Source organism: Eumetopias jubatus, unplaced genomic scaffold (genome assembly GCF_037043125.1).
Source record: "Eumetopias jubatus isolate StellerSeaLion01/CBP00866 unplaced genomic scaffold, mEumJub1_p1.0 scaffold_15, whole genome shotgun sequence".
Taxonomy (NCBI): Eukaryota; Metazoa; Chordata; class Mammalia; order Carnivora; family Otariidae; genus Eumetopias; species Eumetopias jubatus.
Window position 1 is genome coordinate 2,141,396 of NW_028274821.1, and position 14,078 is coordinate 2,155,473.

Below are 14,078 nucleotides of genomic sequence, written 5' to 3' on the forward strand. Positions count from 1 at the left end.
CTTTGTGGGCAATGGTCTCCCATCCTCTGAATTCTCACTGCCCCCAGCACCATCTACTTCTATTTAGTCATTCTGCCATATGCAGCTCAGCAAAACCATCTCAGCATTCCCGTTTCCAATCATAAATGTTGCTTAGATAGAACTAAAAAAGATTATCCAGAACTATTGGCTGTGTGCCCTCAGTGATGTGGGTAAGGGGGAATGATTCAGAGACATGAACCGGGTAAAAATAATAGACTCTTTTGACAAAGAGCAGCTAATAACAACTTTCAAATGGCAAATTAATCATTTGGGCCATTTAATTGCCATTTAGAAGAGTTCAGAAATTCGAACGCCTCTGAGGGAAAGGGGACAGTGTACTTGTGTGTGGGGGTGGGCTGGAGTGTATAAGACATCTGCAGTTACACCGTGTCTTATCAAACTTTCATCTAGAGAAAACTGTACGTTGACATGTAGTTGTAGGAAACAATACAGAGACATCCTGAGCACCTATCACCCAATTTCCCCGGAGGGTGATGTCTTCTAAAACTATAAGACGATGTCACAACCAGGACATTGACACTGACACAGTCAAGACACAGAACTTCCATCACCATAAGACCCCCTTGGGTGACTCCTGTCCTCCCCATGCCATCCCTCACCTGGGCAATCATTCCTCTTCACTAGTCTGTTCTCCATCTCCATAATTTTGACATTTCAAGAATGACATATAAATGGAATCATATGGTATTGTTAAAAAGAGAAAACAGGGGCACCTGGCTGGCTCAAGTCAGTAGAGTAGGTGACTCTTGATCTCGGGGTCATGAGTTCGAGCCCCATAGAGATCGGGCATGGAGATTACTTAAAAAAAAGAGAGAGGGCGCCTGGGTGGCTCAGTTGGTTAAGCGACTGCCTTCGGCTCAGGTCACGAGCCCGGAGTCCCGGGATCGAGTCCCGCATCGGGCTCCCTGCTCAGCGGGGAGTCTGCTTCTCCCTCTGACCCTCTCTCCTCTCATGCTCTCTCTCACTCTCTCTCTCTCTCTCAAATAAATAAAATCTTAAAAAAAAAATAAAAAAAGAGAGCGAGAAAGAGAAAACAGGCCCCAAATGGAGTCACTTGAGATAAGTTCATGTCACCAAACCAAGACTTAGTATCTAACCTAATGACGGTGTCAGCCTTTCCCAGGAGTGTAATCTTAACCCGTCGGTCTGGGATTACCTGGTCAGCACTAGTGAGGTCATCTGCCTGGTGGACCCTCGGCCTTCCCCCAAAGGAAGGTGGCCTTGCCTAAAACGATCCACTCTTTGCTAGTAACTTCTTTGTCTTGCTCCCTTCTGCCTGTAAAAGTCTTCTGTTTTGTACCATGTGTGAAATGGGTCTCCTTCCTATCTGCTAGATGGGATGCTGCCCATTTCATGAAATCACTGAATAAAGCCAATAAGATCTTTCAAATTTACTCAGGTGAATTGCTTTTTAACAGTAACCTTTTGGAATTGGATTTTTTCACTCAGTAGAACTCCCCTGTAACCTGTTGCATAAATAAGCAGTCAGCTCTTTTGCTTGCTGAGTAGAATTCCATGGTATGGAGATACCAGAGTCTGTGTGACCATTCACCCACAGAAGGACATCTGAGGCGTTTATAGTTTTCGGCTATTACGAATAAAGCTGCTCTGAACATTTGCATATAGGTTTTTGTGTGAACATAAGCCTCCATTTCTGTGGGATTAATGTCCAAGGTCCAATTAATTTTCCTTGCTTGGTCATACAGTGATTGTGTGTTTAGTTCTGTAAAAACTACCACACTGTTTTCCAGAGTGACTACACAAACTCACATTCCCTCCAGTGTGTAGGAATGATTCTGTTTCTCTGCATCTTCACACGCATTTGGTGTTGTAGATATTTTTTATTTCAGCCATTCCGTTAGGTCTGTAGTGATATCCCACATGGTTTTAATTTGCACTTCCCTCACGGCTAATGGCCTTAGGCATCTTCTCATGGGCTTATCTGCCGTCTTGTTTTCATCTTCAGGACCTGTCTGCTCATGTTCTAATCACACCATATTTTAAAACACAGAACAGAGGAGTGCAGCAGGTCCTGGCTGGCAGAGAGCCTGCCACACAGATGATCGGCTCGGAGACTAAAAGCCATGCGGCTTCTCCCGTTTAAGGATTTCACAGTGTCCCAGTGCACTCACTTTAATAATTGCTGACACACACCCCGAGAGAAAAGTTGTTTTTGTTTGCCAACAGCAGGTGGACTCTGAAACCTATAGGGTCAGGATCCCTTGTAGCCAAGAAACAGAAGAAACACCTGCCCGGTGTCGCCGTGTCCTCCTTGCTATAAATGGACAAGGAGGCAGCTGGGAGCTGGAGGCGCAGAGGGATGTGGCGGGGAGGGCAGCACCTAGAACCCCAGGTTCCTTCCCTTCCTCCTTGGTACTAAAAATTTCACTTCGATCCACGGTGGTTGCTCAAGCAAGATTTCCCTGCTTTGGGCCCCAAATCTGTATTTTCAGCAAGCATCCAGGTCATTCTTAATCCTCTCCTAAATTTGGGAAACAGCTCCTTCTATTATTCCTCTGTCACAGGGTGGACTCCCAGGGACATGGGCGACCTGGCCTCCAGCAAGGGTGTGACTTAGTGCCATTTAGCGCTCGCGGGCCGCGGTCCTCTGTGGTTAGTGGCAGCCAGTGGCAAGTCCGTCAGCACCGCCTCTGAACATGTTCTGTTGAACTACTGATGAGCATTCATAGCACAGGGGACGTATGTGTATTCTTAGTTGTGCACAGCCTATTTGTCTCACAGAATCTCACTTTCTGCTTCCTACTTCCTTACCAGCTTACACACATTTTACGAGCACAAATTCTTTGTGGGGAGGAATATAACAGGCTTTGTTAATACTAGGAATTGCAAGTTACCTAAGAAAGCAATTCTAAAATAATTCATGTGAGATATTCCCAAATATCCTAATCAGAAATACTTCAGCCCCATACATTAGGAAAAGATTCTCCAAAGAAAGATGAACAGTTTCCTAAAGTCCTAACTGGCCAGAAGTGCTGATAAAACACGCTTCACCTAGATTAATGCTACACTGTTGTCCATTTCAATCAGCTTTAATCCTGTCCACTCAGCAAAAATCTCATTAAAATTGTCAATGTCAATTACATGTCAAAATAATAATATTTTGGTATATTGAGTTAAATAGAATATGGTATTAAGATTAAGCCCACCTGTTTCTTTGTAGTTTCCTACTGTGGTAACTAGAAAACCTGGAATTGCAAATGTGATTTGCTCCCCTTCCCCTGGATGTGGGGTGGCCCCTCCTCACACAGCTCTCTGCCAGAGGTCACCTCCCCCTGACCCCGGGGCCCTCCTACCGGGCGGGATATTTCTGTTCACAGCTCTGCTCTTACCCGACTTCATGTTTGTCATTTTTTAGCTCTTCTCCTCAAGTGAAAATGCGGAGAAGGCAGGGACTGAGAGTAGGGTGTGGCCCCGTGACACGCCCCACGAACAACTCTATCAGAGAAAACTCAGTTGCTGACCCAATGGTATATTTTGTCAACAGTTACTTAAACAGAGATTAGTTTTGAAATGCACATTTTTTCCTTCCTTTTTTCGAGTCTCAGATGGTTTCACAGGCCCTTGAAGACTTGTAGCTCTGACCCAAGGCCCTCGGGGCTAATGATACATTTCCATTTTAATGATCATTTTGCTGCTTGGGTTCTTTGTGACTTATGGATATAAGCAACCTGACCAATGGTCAAGGATGGAAATCAGGTCTATATTTTAAAACTATATATATATTTTTAAAGATTTATTTATTTATTTGACAGAGAGAGACACAGCGAGAGAGGGAACACAAGCAGGGGGAGTGGGAGAGGGAGAAGCAGACTCCCCACCGAGCAGGGAGCCCGATGCGGGGCTCGATCCCAGGACCCCGGGATCATGACCTGAGCCGAAGGCAGACGCTTAACGACTGAGCCACCCAGGCGCCCTAAAACTATGTTTTTAAACCCGAAAGGTAGCAGTGGGTGAGAACTCGGGGGTTTCTCTGCACCTGGGTGCAGTGTGTGCCAAGAGGGACACTCCCAGCCCGGTGATGCCAGTGTTCTCTTAAACTCTATGGATTCCAAAGTTTTACTATGTCACATTAATTCTTTGGTTTGTTGGATGTAGCAAACATTCTAAAAGGCAAAAAAACCAACCCAAGAAAATCCAAGAAACAAATGAACAGCAGTGTAATAGAAACCTGAGTCAGTAATTCCAACTCAGCCCTCTGGGACGGCGTGCACCTGGCACACACCAGGGGCTGCATCCCGCACGTGGCACACGTCTCTAACACAATCGTTAGCTTCTTGTATCTTGAGGACACCCGTTATAATGTCCACATCTGCCACTAGCTGTTGTCACTCTGGACCTCACCCCACTCCCAAGAAAACATTGCTTAGCGATTGGCCAAGTGGACAATCCCAACAGCGTTAATGTGATGTGAGTTGAAACCTGTCCATTCTAAAAACTTTGTTTCAGTTTTATTAAGGTATAATTGACATACAGCACAGTGACTTGACTTACAGATATTGTAAAATGGTCACCACCATCAGTTTAGTGAGCATCCATCATCTCAAACAGACTCCCAGGAGATCTCATCCCTTCGAAGCTGCTCTACTGGAACTACCTCCCTGTGCATCATGTGGTCGTGGTGGCTATGGTCCGCGCGCACCTCACACCCTACTTCCTGTCTTCTCACTGGGAGCTGGGACCTTTTGACCACTTTCCTCCAATCCCTTTCCCCCCTCCATCCCTGCCTCTGGGAACCATAAATCTGATCTCTTTTTCTAGGACACTGGGTTTTTTCTTTCTTTCTTTCCTTTTTTTCCAAATTCCACATACAAATGAGATCATACAGTATTTGTCTCTCTCTGACTGATTTATTTCACTTGGCATCATGCCCTCCGGGTCCATCCCTGTTGTTGTAAATCTCAGGATTTCCTTTTTTATGGCTGAGTAATATTCCATGTATGTATATACCACACCTTCTTTATCCATTCCTCTGTTGATGGGCATGGATGTTGCTTCCATATTTTCACGACTGTAAATAATGCTGCAGTGAACACGGGGGTGCAGGTGTCTCTTCCACATAGCATTTTCCAAACCTTTCCACGTTAATTGGGGTTTTGACCCTCCTGCAGTGTTGCTCTTTCATGCGCACTGTGGATATGAGCCCACCCTCTAAATCCCAGAGCACGTCTAAGAACTGCAAGTCTTTGCAGGCTGCAAAATTCAAATCCATCTTGGGAAGGTGCCGCTACCTTCTATTTCACAACTACCCATTTCATGTGGTTCTGATTTCTCTCTCTTTTCCAAATCTCTTTGATAAACTTATGCACGTCTTCATAGCCGGCCATCCACAATATTATGATAACAGGCAAGGGGTGTGACCTAAAGAAAAGAATACTCTGCTCTGTCACAGGCCAGCGCACCTCCCTTGGACGGCCAGGTGGCAAACATGTGCGGTTTGCAAGCCTCTGTCCCCGCTCCTCAGTCTGCCATGGGAACAAGAACGCAGCCGCGGGCCATGTATAAATGGGGGAGCGTGGCTGTGTTACAGTAAAACTTTATTTTGGACGTGTGTTACAGACACAACTTGAATTTCATTTAACTTTCACATGTCACTAAATAGTGGTCTTTTCTACCCCCAACCACTTAAAAATGTAAAAACTGTTCTTAGCTTGCAGGCTGCCCAAAAGGGGGTTGTGGGCCGTTATTTGCTGCCTCCTGCTATAAACTGTCAATGATTATGGCCAATAATTATCACAAACAGTTTTGGTGCTGTTAACAGTTACCAAGCACTCACAGTAACTAAAAGACTTTTAAAAAGGGCTTCTGGGCACCTGGGTGTCTTAGTTGGTTGGGCCTCGGACTCTTGATTTTGGCTCAGGCATGATCTTGGGGTCGTGGGATCAAGCCTCACGTCAGGTTCCCTGCTCAGTGGGAGGGGGCCTCAACTCAGAAAATTTCCTCTCAAAAGCCAGACAAATGGAAAATGGAAATTGGGTTTAAAAACCTATTTCCGCCTGTTCCAATTCTATCCGTCTGCTGCCTGCTTCCCTGTTTTGCTTCCACCAGCAGCCCTGGATCCGGCACCTCACTGTGAACGCCCAGAACGATCAGACACCCTTTCCTCTTCTGTGTCCCCACACTGCGCTGAGCTCACTCTTTCTCTGCGCCAGCCCAGCTAGAGCCCCTGAGCCCACCCTCCCCCAGCAGGCGACGGCCGCTGGCCTCTAACAAAACATCTCCTCTTCTTCTCTTGCTGTCAGGTGTCCAGGTAACCGATGTGTAGCCGATAAAAGGTGATTCTGAATCCTCCTGCACCTCTATTCCTACGTCTGTGAAACGGGGGTAACTGGGGGGTTAGCGGGGAAACCCTCACAGGCACCCTGCGGAAGGGTGAGGAGCGTTAGCCCCTTCTCTCGACTCTGCTCCCTGCTTCCAGCCTGAATCTTGAGGGTACAAGATGTGACTCATCTCAAACAATAAAAAGCAAATAGTTACTCTTTTCTTTTCTTTCTGGTCACACCTCAGATGTCATGGCTCTGGTTCCTGAGCTGTGGTTGCTCTCCGCTCAGGGCATCATCCCCTGTTCTCCCTCAGGCAACTTAATTTCTCCCTTAATGCAACTAATTTTCTAATAAGACTTTCAGTTTACACATTTAGAATCGAGAGATCTATAGTCAGCTGGCATATTTTAAGAGAACTAAATGTGTAGGAAATTCATTTTGAAAGAAACAAATCTGGAAGAACTATTTTGTACCAATGTTAAGTGTTAATAATTCAATGGGGGGAAAACGCTCTTTAGACAAAGAAAAGATGTGAAGAGTTCCAGAAACTGGTCATTACTCAAAATAAGTTCCTTATTTCTGGCATTATTACTGATACAGAAGTTTATCTTGATGAGCTCATAAGAGATGAATCCACGCTTTGTGTATACTCGCTCACACAGAATAGTTTTCAATATTGCGACCAGTGACTTGAAATGAATTAAACTATGATTCAGATAATTTGCAGTGAAATATGTGACAGCTTTTTTCAAAGAGAGTGAGGGCCTCCGTGTCAAACTAAGTCTTCCCTCTGGGATATCTAGTTCTGAAGGAGAAGCCTGTGTTGGAGTGCGACCGAGAAAATAAAACATCTAGGAACTTTCCTCCTTGGAGAAAATGTTTTCTGACGGAAACCGAAATACAGAGAGGGTTCTGGGGGTATGGGTGGAGGGCTGATTCAGAATGTTCTGTCAGAAGCCTTGACCCCACTCTGATGCCAAAGAAGGTGCCTGCTGGCTACTCAGACAGTGTTCTCCTGGGAACTGGCTCCCTGGTAGGGTCTTCACTCCAGGGTAGCGCCCATAGTTAACTCAAGTTAACCAAACTCTCAAGAGCCTGATGTATAAACCAAAATGCCAGTTTATTACTTTCCAGTGAGTAAAGCACAGAAGCTCATTTCTTCTCTTCAACACATTCTCCCTTCCATACTGGAAGCCAGTCATTCCTAGGAGACTGTTTTGGGTGGAAAATAGGTGTGCGTAAGATGCTTGGATGGCATCTTGCCCGGTGGAAGCCTTGGGACACAGCTCTAAATCAGAAGCTGAGCTCCTGTCCGACGGTGGCTGATGCATCCATCAGTCCTGGGTGAGGGCCTCCAGTGGCTGCCAGCAGGACAGCCTCCCTCCGCACATGGCTGGAACGCTGGCAAGTCCGTACGTGTTATGATTTCAGCTTCCCTGAGCGACAAGCACCTTTGAGTCCAAGCCATCTACTCCTCCAGGATTCATGCCACTGGATCACACCTGGACATTCCCAGATCCCTCCAGCTATATAGTGACAGGTGATGTTTTAGGGTGGTTGAGATGCCACTTTTAGAAGGAGAACTCATTTCTAAGTTGTGTGGAAAATTGATCTTATTTAGTTGTATCTTCAGTTGTTGTATTTTGGAAGCCGGCTCTTGTCAGGGTATTTGTCAGTTTATTCTTGCTATACTCTTGGGGTTTTTGCAGTTTTGTTTGGGGACATAATATTACCAGTTTAAAAATAAATCCTCAGAGGGAATGTCTGTATTGAGTTGGGGCTAAATTAGGGAGGGGACAGAAGTGGGAGCGGGAGAGGGAGGACACCAGCGCGTGCGTACCTGGCCATTGGCAAACTTAGGCAAAGGAGGTCACACACAATTGGAAACACTTCTGGTCCACTCCACAGAATGTCCATGCCTCTTAGACTTACGCTGATGCCCGGGGGCCGTTTAGCCAGGGTGAAGCTGTGCCGGCTTCCTGCAGTCCCTGCAAAATCCTGGATCCCCACCGGTGTCCGTCCTGGTTCTTTCCATCAGCACCAGCAGGGCACAGCTTACTTTCTAATGCACATGAATTTTTATTTCAAGTATGCCTCCTGTAGGTGGCGAGATGCTGGATTTTTTCTTTTTATAAATACTGGCAATGGCCCTTCCTTCCTTCCTTCCTCTCCTTCCTTCCTCCCTCCCCTCCCTCCCTCCCTCCCTCCCTCCCTCCCTCCGTTCCTCCCTCCCTCCCTTCCTTTTTAACAGGGGAGTTCTGCTGATTTGTGCCGGTTGACATAATGGACGGTCTGCGTCCATCGTGGCTCCATCGATACGTTGGTTGGTGCCACGTGGCTTCTTTGGCACAGTGTGAGCTGGTTGCATGGCTCTCACTGACCTGCTGGTAACTTTCTCCAAGAAGTTCGAGGTAAAGAAATGCAAAACTCCATGCCACATTCCTCAAGGACCCACATGCACTGTTGGAAACCCTTTCTGTTGAAGCCGCCTCCCTTTCTTTAGACTAGGGGAGGTTAGAAAAGTATCGGCCTGGAAAAGAAGCACCGTTCAGACCAGGGGTGCCCACTGCCTTTGCCTTTTATGCAGCAGGTGCCACGCGCAGAAGGGAGAGCTCCCCACGCTGGGCCTACATTTCTCAGGGCCCCAGGGACACAGTTTGATAAGGGTGGGCAGCTCTGGGAGCCAGAAGAAATAGAAAATGCCTCATCTTGCACAAAATCACTTTACTTTGACTCATTCCCTCATCTTGCCTTTGGACCCTTAGTGGCATTACTGTGAAATGGATTCTAAAATGAGTGCTGCATGGAGGGCGTTGTCAGGTGTGGATGGGGACGGGCTACTTCTGCATCTGTCCCTCACCCCACTCCCTACCCGTGCTGCTCAGATGCATCCAGAATGCCTTGCCTCCAAAATCAGCTCAGAAGCAGCATGTTTTTATTCCAAATTCCATCTGAAAACTTGTAGAACATAGACTGGTTTTTGACAAGAACAACTCACAATGTGCTTGAAGGCAAGAGTCCCCTTCATCGAGATTGTTCCAAGTGCACCTAGAAAGGGAAGCCCTGTTATGCTTTGTTAATTGATTGTTAAATTAAAGCAGCCCACTTGAATTTAATGGCTGTAAATTTCAAGTAATTAAGTACCTGCCAAAAAAACACACAATTATGCTTCAAAATAATTTTATAATTTTTGTCTCCATGAAATTGACTGCTTGACAGCTGTTTTGATGTCATGTGACTTTCATCACCATTGAACAAAAATAGCATTCCTTTGTTAATGTCAGTTAATACCACCCTCTAAGAGAAAATCTTGAGACCAGCGCATGACAATCTTATGACGGTTGGGACATTTTGATATATTTGCAACACTCCTATAAAAAATGAAGTGGCAGAGGCCACACTATCGTTGGGATTCCCTGGAGAACAGAGTCTGCAGGGAGATTTGTAGGCAGGATCTTTTGAGGTGCCCTCTTGGGAGCCAGTGACCTTGTGAGGGCCTGAGGGCAGAAGGACCTGCAGGCAGAGCTGGCTGTGATGTGGGTATTGCAGCAGCCTCAGTGGGCTCAGTTCTGAGCAGGGATGGCCTTTCTCAGAGGACCTGCTCTGAGGTAAGGAGCCCAGGCTTTGCACCTTCCAGGGAGGGCAGGTGACCTCAGATGAGGCAGCGTTCTTTGCTGAGGGCAGTTCCCGAGAAGGGACCCGCCTGGGAGGTGTTGGCAACAGGTACTCCAGGCAGCTGGGGGGTGAGGGCCAGGTGCAGAGGGAGATCCAGGCAGTACACCAGCGTCCACAAAAGCAGTTATTTAATTTTATTTTTATTTATTGTTATTTTGGGGGGGAGGGGCAGAGGGAGAGAGAGAATCTTAAGCAGGCTCCACACCCACTGCAGGCCCCACACAGGGCTCAATCTCATGACCCTGAGATCATGACCTGAGCCGAAATCAAGAGTCAGACACTTAACGGACAGAGACATCCAGATGCCCCACCACCAAAGCAGTTATTAAGTTGCTTATTTTCTCTTCTTCTTGAATATGGATACTAACAAAAGGAAAGGGAAAGTGGGTAATCCCCCCAGACTAGGAGGTCCACGCAGGGTTCCACTGTCTTGCCGGTGAGGACTTGAGAAGCGTTTGTCGTAACCACCAGATTTCTATGATCCCTCCCATTCCCTGACAGAGGACCTCTTCTGAATTGCATCCTATGCTTAACATTGATTGATTCACTCTTCCATATTTTCAAAACGGCAGTCTTATTTGTGGTCCCACTGAGTCCAGATTAAGCAACTACGATTTTAGCAGTATATTGCCATCTCTCTCTGATGTGCTCTGGGAGAGGCTTGAGTGCACTTCTTTCTCCAGGCAAGATACTTTGGACAGACCAAATTACATCTCCTTGAAATAATGTCTGCAAGGGAGAAAGCAAGTGTTGCTAGCGTTGGTGATCTGGAACTTCCGCAGAGTACACTGCTACACTCTCACATGAAAGTGGGTCTTAACAGCTACTTAATTACTTTTTAAATGCTTTCGGGGATTTTCTGGTTCTCAGAGGGTTTTTTGAAGGAAAAAAGTTTTTAAAATTCAGCTTTATTGAGGAAAAACTGACAAAAAAAATTGTAAGATATTTAAAGTATACATCGCGGTGATCTGACTTTTGTATGGTGAAAGGATTCGCTCCATCTAGTTAAACATATGTATCACCTCAAATCTTTATTTCTTTTTTTTTTATGAACACATTTAAGTCCTACTGTAGCAAATTTCAAGTGCACAATACAGTGTTAGCAACTATAGTCACTACGTTATACCTGAGATTCTCAAACCTTATTCATCTTATAGCTGAACTTTGTACCCTTTTACCAAACTCTCCCTATTTCCCCATTGTCCCCAGCCCCAGACAACCACTATTCTTCTCTCTTTCTGCAAGTTTGAACTTTTTTTTTTTTTAGATTCCATGTATAAGTGACACCAGACAGTATTTATCTTTCTCTGACTTATATCATAATGCCATCAAGGTCCATCTATGCTGTTGCAAATGACAGGATTTCCTTCTTTCTCATGGCCGAGTAATATTCCATTATAAATGTGTATCACACCTTCTTTATCCATTCATCCGTTGATGGACACTATACTTCCCTGTCTGGCTATTGTGAATAATCCTGCAATGAACATGGGGGTGCAGACATCTCTTTGAGATACTGTTTCATTTCCTTTGGATATATTCCCAGGAACGGAATTACTGGTGGATCATATGGTAGTTATATTTTTAGTTTTTTGAGGAACCACCACACTGTTTTCCACAGTGGCTGTACCAGTTTGCATTCCCACCAACAGTGCATGAGGGTTTTCTCCACATCCTTGCCAACACTTATTTCTTGTCTTTTTGTTAATGGCCATTCTGACAGGTGTGAGGTGATATCTCATTGTGATTTTGATTTGCATTTCCCTGATGATGAGTGATGCTGAACATCTTTTCATGTACCTGTTGACCATCTGTATGTCTTACTTGGAAAAATGTTTATTCGGGTCCTCTGCTCATTTTGTAATTGGATTTTTTTCTAGTGGGTTATATGAGTTCTTCATATATTTTGTATATTAATTCCTTATATGATTTGCAAATATTTTCTCCCATTCCATAGGTCACCTTTTCATTTTACTGATGGTTTCCCTTGCTGTGCAGGAGCTTTGTAGTTTGGTATAGTCCCACTTTTTACTTATTTATTCATTATTTTTGCATTTTTTTAAAGGGGGGGAGGGGCAGAGGGAGAGGGAAAAAGAGAATCTTAAGCAGAAGCCACACCCAAGCATAGAGCCCGACCAGGGACTCAATCTCACAACCCTGAGATTATGACCTGAGCCGAAATTAAGAGTCAGACACTTAACCAACTGAGCCACCCAGGTGCCCCACTATAGTCCCACTTTTAAAAAAGTTTTGCTTTGCTTTTGGTGTCACGAAGGAAAAAAATCTTAAGAACAAAACAGATTCAGTTCAAAAAGTGAATTGCTATTAACATTTGTCTTCTCTCTTTATGTCAACAGCAAAAATAGATTGGTCTTTAAATACTTTAATGTGCTGAATAAATCCTATGAAACAACATAATTTAATCAATGCCTCTAACATCTTTTTTAATGGTCATCATTTATATTACTTTGCGCATAAGGAATAACTTTAATCTTAAATTCTTGAAATATTGAAGTCAGTTGCTCAATAAAAGAATAGTTTACAAGAAGCTATGCATTTCTTTTTCCTAATGCTTAGCTGAAATGGTGTCAGTAAACAATGTATTTTCTTTAAATGTGCATGCCCCATTGAAAACTTATTGGAGAACTTTCTAGAAGCTGGCACCTGTTACCCCAGAGAGCATGGATCCAAATTTGTTGTATCCCATGTCCCAGGAGCTCCCCAGCACCTCTCTTTTTGCCACGTGTCCTTCGCGGTCCGATGTCAGCACCTTGGGTGGGCTTGCCTCTGGAGGAAATTCCGACTGCGACCTTGTAAATTAGAAAAATAATAGTGAGGCAAAGGCTCTATCTATGAAGCTAGATGAATCATGGAGGAGGGAGAGCTGAACACTCAGGCAGGGGAGTGCTCCAGGTTCTCCCTGAGGTTCTGGCATTGCTCTGAGGTCAAGGTCACTGTCATTTCTCTAAAGGAGGGTGGCCACCTGCCCGTCCCCGGGAGCTGAGTGGTAAGTGAATGGATGGGCTTGGAAGGGCCTGGGCACACCATCCTGCAAGGTCATCGTTTCTCAGCCCAGGCGGCTCCTGCCATGCTGGAGGGTTGGAGCTACTGATTTTTCTGGAGAAGCTAGAATCTAGACATTTTAATGTGACCATTCTCAAATTTTACATGTTCGAACCATTTACATTTCCTTTAAAAGCACAGTGTGGGAAAAAAAATAGGTGTAAGGCTGGTTTTGGCCCACAGGCTTCACTGTGCATGCTCTTCATAGCCGCTCGTTGGCATTGTGGTTGACGTGGCGCAGAAGGGAGGGGACCCTTTCTGGGACGCACTACCTGTCTGCCGCACGTGTCAGCGGGGCACGGGACAGGCATCCAACCCTGGCACGCCGGGAACCCGTGACATAGAGAGGACTCGAGCTATGCTGCTGGCCAGACTCCTCACAGGATATATTTCTCTATGTGATTTCAGACAAACACACGTGATTCATGCAGTGGAGTGGTTTGTGCAGAAGGTGCCGCAGTGCCCCTCAGAGACTCTGCAGCCAGGACAGGCAGCTCCACCCAAGGCACCAACATCTGCTCGCTTGGCGGGTCCCCTGCATCTGCCATTCGTTTCCTTGTGCTGCCACTGGCATTGGAGGCTCATTTTGTGTGGTCCCACAAGGACGGAAGGAAGCCAGCAAGCATGCGGATGGCCTTCTGTTTATATGTGCGCAAAAAGGGAAAGATTTTCACCATCTTTCCCCATCTGCTGTGCTGATGAGGACCTTCACAAATGGGGAGCCTCAGAAGCAGGGACCTCTCTTCCCAAGTAGGAATCAAGGAGCTGAGAGGCCCTGCTCAGCAGCCACACTTCCCGAAACGGGGCCTGCTGGCTGCCTCAGTGTGGGGGAAGGTCAGAAGGTAGAAACCAAGGGAACGAACTGAGGAAACGAACGCTCGTCTTCTCGCACCCAGCAAAATCTACACTTTCTCAGCGTTTCTGTGAATTGGAAACCTAATTATTCTAAGGATAACACAAAAAGCTAGAGTAAGCCATGGCTGTCTTATACCCTTTATCCGCCATAGGAACACGCTT